The sequence below is a fragment of the Gekko japonicus genome, unplaced genomic scaffold, assembly GCF_001447785.1.
Source record: "Gekko japonicus isolate JY-2015 unplaced genomic scaffold, Gekko_japonicus_V1.1 scaffold141, whole genome shotgun sequence".
Classification (NCBI taxonomy): Eukaryota; Metazoa; Chordata; class Lepidosauria; order Squamata; family Gekkonidae; genus Gekko; species Gekko japonicus.
The window spans coordinates 675,518-682,223 of record NW_015176455.1 but is presented as its reverse complement, the minus strand read 5'-3'; positions in this window follow the sequence as shown (position 1 = coordinate 682,223).

Here is a 6,706-nt window from a genome sequence, read left to right as displayed (position 1 = left end):
AACCAAGAGGATTAGGGGGTTGGAGCACCTTCCCAATGAAGAAAGGGTGAAGAGTCTGGGACTTTTTGGTTCAGAAAAGTAGATTCAGGATGGACAAGAGGAAATACTTCTTTACACAGTGGGTGCGTTCAGATGGGGCATTTGCAACGGAATAGGTGCCGGTTGGAATCGGTGTACTTACCGGTGTTCACACGGTGAACATCTGCCTTCTGTCCCTAACCGTTGCAAAGAGCTTTACACCGTTGTATTCTGCCACTAGGTCCCCAAGTGGTGGTATCCTGAGTACAACCGTTGTAATCGCTTTACCCCCGTCTGATCGCTCTCCAACGTTGCAGAGCTACTTCCGTTCGGAAGCCTGAGGCTTCCGATTTTCGCCTGCCATTTTTTTTTAAAGGTCAGCGATATGCGCTTGGGTGAAGCTTCGCCCTGGCGTTTGTTTAAAAAAAAAATGCGTTTCGGAGGCATCCGGGACCTCAGGGAGGCTACTTTGCTCTTTAAACTTTAAAGGTAAGTCCTTTAAAGGTACGTTTAAATTTAAGACAGGGTTTTTTGTGCATGCGCGAAGATCGCCATTCTATGGATGGCTGCCTATGCGCATGCGCAAACTAAGTAAAAAAAAAACACCGACGCCCGCTGTGTGTGGACAGGCGTATTGCGATGTGCTGCGCAGTCAGGAGGTGAGTGTGATCGCGTTTCAGCCGGCATAAACTGCACCGGTTCCAACCGGGACAGTTTATGCCGGCTGAAACACCCCGTCAGAATGCACCCATTGAGTGATTAAAATGTAGAATTCACTGCCAGAGGATGTAGCCATGGCCACAGGCATAGACAGCTCTAAAATGGGATTAGATAGATTCATGAAGGTCTATCAGTGGCTAATAGCCATGGTGCTAAAGGGAACCTCTACTTTCAGAGGCACTAAACCTCTGAATACCAGTGCTAGGAGGAAATATCATGGGAAGGCCTCGGCCTCTGTGCCCTGTTGTTGCACCTCCAGAGGAACTAGTTAGCCACTGTGTGAGATACAGGATGCTGGATTAGATGGACCACTGGTCTGATCCAGCAGGGCTCTTATGTTCTTGCGTTCTTATATCAGGACTTTATTTTATTTTTACTCTGTGCTGGTATTCTAGAGCAGCAGGATAGCTTTTGAGCTGCGGACCAGGAAATCCCTATTTCAAATTTTTCTTTGGCCACAAATTTACTGGCCTGATGACTTTAGGTAAACCATGCCCCTCCACCAATTTATAGTACAGGGGAAATGCCGTAATACTGTTACCAAGCTGTGGTGGAGATTCATGAATAGCATGCCTTTGGAAACCTGCCATATGCCGTCAAAGGCACTTGCATGTCAGCTGCTTTATCTCCATCAAACCCTATGTATTGTCACAAAAGAACGTAGCAGAGAATGAAGCACTGCTGGTGCTCCTGCCCAGGCTTCAGACTGAGGAATGGGTAGCTCAGCACCTGGCTTTCCTTCTCCTCCTGTCTGGGTTCAGCTCCCAAACATTCAGCAGAGCTCTGGGAGAATCCTTGATTTGGCTTCCTCTAGCCCCGATATGATGCCACCCCGACGATGCCCACTTCCTGCTTCCACCTCTGATCCCTCACAGTGGTGATATTAGGGGAAATGCACATCTGTTGCTTGGCCATGAGGTCAGCGCTCTTCTGATGCCCTCCTAGGCAACAGGTGGGGCCACAACACTGTTGTCATAGCAACAGGGTGATCAGCTCCTTCCAAGTCCTCGTTCAGCGTTTGTTATTTTTCTTCAGCCGTAGGTCACACATCCTGATCCTGAGTAAGTATTGCTGAGATGAATGGTTTGGAAGGGGGGGGGACACAAACAGGGATGAGATGTTGAGTTTTCTTGATCTTTGTAGGTAATTACTTGCGCTGTAGGTGTTTAGAGGACCACAGGATGATGAACCTTCCATCAGATTCCTTAGACGTTAGTGGAGGTTCCTCAAGGAACAAAAAGTAATTTGGGACAGATTACCCACAACAAGGGTTTCCAGCCTTCAGGTGGCACCTGGAGATCTCCTGCTATTATAATTTATCTCCGGACAACCAAGATCAGTTCCCCTGGAGACAATGGCTGCTTTAGAGAATGGACACTATGGCATTATACCTTGCTGAGGTCCCTCCCCTCCCCAAACCCTGCCCTCTCCAAGCTCCACCCCCCAAATCTCCAGGTATTTCCCAACCCAGACCTGGCAACCCTACCTGTAAGGCTTGGCCTCTTGCTGCTATGCACAGCTTTGGGAGTTTTGAGCAAGTCCTAAGGCCGACAGGGAACAAAATTAGCTCAAAATATGGCACAAGTGATTAATAAAGTATGATGAAGTCCATGTACATAACAGAAACAATACAACTTAACATTTCTGATAGGTAGGGCTGCCAAGTGGGGGCGGGGGGGGTAAACCCCCGCTTTGGAGGCCCGATTTCTGCGGCCGCGGAATTGGGCCCCGGGGGGAACTCCGCCCCCCGAAGCGCAGCGTCACAGGAAGTGATGTGCATGTCAACCACGTTGGGGGCGTGGCCCGGATCGGGGAGGGAAAACTCTATGGTTCCCACAATCGTGGCCACGCCCTCATCGTGGTCGACTTGCACGTCACTTCCTGTGATGTGCTGGCGGCACGCGCGCGCATCCGGGGACGGCTCCTGGAGTCGGCCAAGGCTCCCCCGCCAGTGAGTATTTTGGACTTGGGAACCCTACTGATAGGTGACCTCTGATCAACTGATTATTGACATCCATAAAGTTTCCCTGGCAGTAACACAGGGCTGTTGTGAGTCCTTTTTTAGAAAGTGGCATGCATGAGCTCTCACAATAAGAAATTTATATACCTGGGAGCAACCCTGCACAATTATTTTGGTGCATTGGCATTTATCTGTAAGTGGTAGGGTTGCCATGTCTCTTTTGCCAACTAGTGGGGGATGGGAGGCTTAACATGAGAAAGCCCCAGGCCACATTTCCAGCATCACACAGGAAGTGGTGACATCATGTCAGCAACTTCCAAGCAACAGTCTGGTATTTGGGCAAAAACTCTATGGTAAAACTGGCTCCTACCATAGAGGTTTTGTCCAAATACCAAAGTGTCACCCAGAAGTAACTAGTGTGATGATGTCACTTCCCATACAACACCAGCAATGTGGCCTGGGCCTTCCTCTTTCTACTGGTAAGTCCCCCTGCTAGCCAGCTGATCAACAGGTAGGGGGAGAGCTTGGCGGCTGGGGACCCCTACCTCCACTGGGGGGGTCTGGTGACCCTGGTATGTGGCTGGCCCTTGGATCACTGGTAACCGTTCTCTATCACTTCCCTTTCAGTAAAGCATCTCTAAGAAACCCTTTTGCCCCATTAAAAATCTTTGCCTGCCCTTCCCTTTGTATACTGGTTATTTTAGCACCCCTCCTACCCTCCAATATACCTTAATTGAAGATTTCGTTTTATTTTTTGAAGAGCCATATTGGTTCTGTACTCACATTTGACTCTAGAACCATAGGTTGCAGACCCCTGTTCTAAGGCCTGCTCTCAATGCAGGGTGATAATGAGGCCTGTATAAACAAAGATTATGTCCAGTCGCATACTACAGAACCTTTTTCAGCATGCTACATTCCATGACAGAGCGTACATTACAATGTTCCCTAGAAGTTTGAAAAACCACTGGGCTAAACTCAAGTAGGGTTTCGGTTTTCCAATTTAGTTTTTGGTGCTTTGTATAAAACAGACAAGTGTAGAAGTTAGAGCTGGAGAAGGCCTGGGAAGGCCTAGGTTCAAATTTCAAGTCTGTCATGAATCCTACTGTGTGATCTTAGTCAAATTCCACACTCTCAGCCTTACCCTACCTCAACAGGCCTGATGTAAGGATAAAGTGGGGGACCACTCTGTGTTTCTAGGGGGGATAAAATGTAAGAAACATTCAAGAGTTTCATACTGTTTATGTACATCTCTGAAAAAGAATCTAAGGGATTCTTTTTTTATCAAGGATAAAAAAGAAAAGATAAAAAGGATAAAAAAAGAAAAGATTGACTCTGTTCTGAAAGCTCGGGAATTTTTAAGGGTCCAGTTGGGAGGGCCAGAGGAGGAAGAAAAAGAAGGGGGGGACAGTAAGTCCAGTGGCGAGCTGGACTCCGACTCTTCCGGAAAGGACTCTCTTTCAGAGAAAGGGGCAGCGGCTCCTAAAAGCCCTTATAAGTTGCGGAAGAGACGGGGCAAGGAGAAGTGAAGGCTGAAGGACTCTGATGTGTGCTTTTAAAAATGTTGAATTGAGATGCTTGGGGGTATTTCTTAAGAACAGTTGAATTTAAGAACTTTAAAAGACAATGGTATATCTGACTCAGTTTGTAAAGGGACTAGTAGAATTAAGACTTGATGTTTGCATAAGCTGATTAGAAGATCTCCTCTCTTGGGTTTTTAGGTATTAGTGGGTATCTTTACTTTGTCCCTAGATGTAGTCCCTTATCCTATTTCTGTTGCAGTTTGTAGTGTTTATAAAAATACAATTAAAAAAAAGAATCTAAGGGATTCTGAGTCATGTGTACTCCCTATACACCAGAGTAACACAGCTATCTATTTTTATCCCAGAGGACCTCCACAAACTGGGTGAGCGGGCAACAATGTGGCAAATGAAGTTCAGTGTAGTGGATAGCACAATGAAGGTGTCAACCCAGTGTGCTGCAGCAGTGAAAAAGGCAAACTCTGTGTTAGGGATTATTAGGAAAGGGATTGAAAATAAAATAGCCAACATTGTGCGGCCTCACTTGGAATATTGTATACAGCTCTGGTCACTCCATCTCAAAAAAGACTCTGTAGAGCTGGAAGAAGTACAGAGGAGGGCAATGAAGAGTATTAGGGGGTTGGAGCACCTTCCATATGAGGAAAAGCTGAAGAGCCTGGGACTTGATGGAGGTTTATAAAATTATGCATGGGGCTGAAGAGAGTTGACAAAGAGATTTTTTTCTTCTTTGAGGGCATCCAGTGAAATTGATGGGCAGTAGGTTCAGGGTGGACAAAAGGAAATACTGATGTACACAGAGAATGATTAAAATGTGGAATTTGCTGCCAGAGGATGTAGTGATGGCCACAGGAATAAATAGCTTTAAAGGGGGGTTAGATAGATTCATGGAGGATAAGTCTATTAATGGGTATTAGCCATGGTGACTGATGGGAACCTCCACATTCAGAGGCACTAAGCCTCTGAATCCCAGAGCCAGGAGGCAACATCAAGGGAAGGCCTCTATGCTTTTGGGGGGGGGGCGTCTAGAGGAACTGGTTGGCCACTGTGTGGGACTGTGTTGTGTATTCATAGAGAATGTGCATGCCCTTGGGCTCGCACGTGGTCAGGAGCACAAGTGCAGCTCCAGGTTCCAACACAATAGTGGGCGAGGATCCTAGGACGGACCTATCGGCCACCTTGGATCCTGCGCCCAACCTATGGAGATTAGTCACCATGTAAATAGACTATCATGGGTGGTGGTGTATGTGCGGGGTGTGGTGTGTTTTGGGGGTATAAACAAGGCTTCAGCCCGGGAAGCTTGTCTTGTGTTTTTCCAATAAACTATGAGCTGATCACTTACACGCGTCTGAACTCAGTACATTATACTGGCGACGAAGGTGGGATCCCGATGAGCAAGCCTGACCCGGCAACCAAACCGACACCGCACCACGAGTCTCCGGACTCTGTGACCAGCACTGCACTGCATACCGAGCCCCGGCTCCCCGCACCTCACACCACTCTTCCTCAGGTCATGGCTGCCGCTCTGGGACAGATCACTGCTTTCGACCCGGCTCATCCCGAGCTCTGGGAAGCATGGGTCAAACAACTGAAGTATTTCATCCACTTCCAGGACGTCACAGAGGCAGAAAAGAAGAAATCACTCCTGCTCAGCACATGCGGCATCTCCATGCTCCACCTGGTACAGGGCCTCATCGAACCCAAGACACTGGAGGAATCCTCATACGAGCAGCTCATCAAGGCTGTAACAGACCATTTCGCGCCACGACCTACCAAAATGGCGATGCGCATGGACTTCTTTGTGCGGACACAGCAGGCCAGCGAAGTGCACACTGACTTCATGGCCGAACTGCGATGACTAGCTATCCATTGCGGGTTTCCTGACCTCGAGGACGCCCTCTTAAATCAATTTGTACTAGGTGTCCGAAAGCAAAAGCTCCGCCGAAAATTCATCAGCCAGGACAAACTCACACTCGACAAAGCCCTCTATGTGGCCACAGCGTTCGCCAAATCGCCGGCTCATGGCGCACATCAGGCTTCCACATCCCTGGCCTCCAAGGGTTTGGATGTAGATGAAGTATTCTAGATCCACCGCAACACTCGTTGAGAACCCCAGCCACGATCCACTACTCCCCTTTCGACATGGTTAAGCGGCCAAGTGGCCACGAGGAACAACGCCCATGCGGCCTGCGCCAGCTGCGGTGAGGACCACGACCGTCACTCCTGCCATTTTCGGGACGCAATCTGCCGGACCTGAAACAAATTTGGACACATTGCCCATCCCTGCCGTTCTAGAGGGACACGACACCAGCCGACCACGCACCAAGAAGCCACAGAGCTCCATACGACAGCTGTTCTCCACCACCAGGTACTGAACTTGCCCCGTGACACCCCAGATAAAATTAAAGTTACTGTTTTGATACAGGGGGGCCCCTGCGAAATGGAACTGGACACAGGCTCCTCCATATCCATA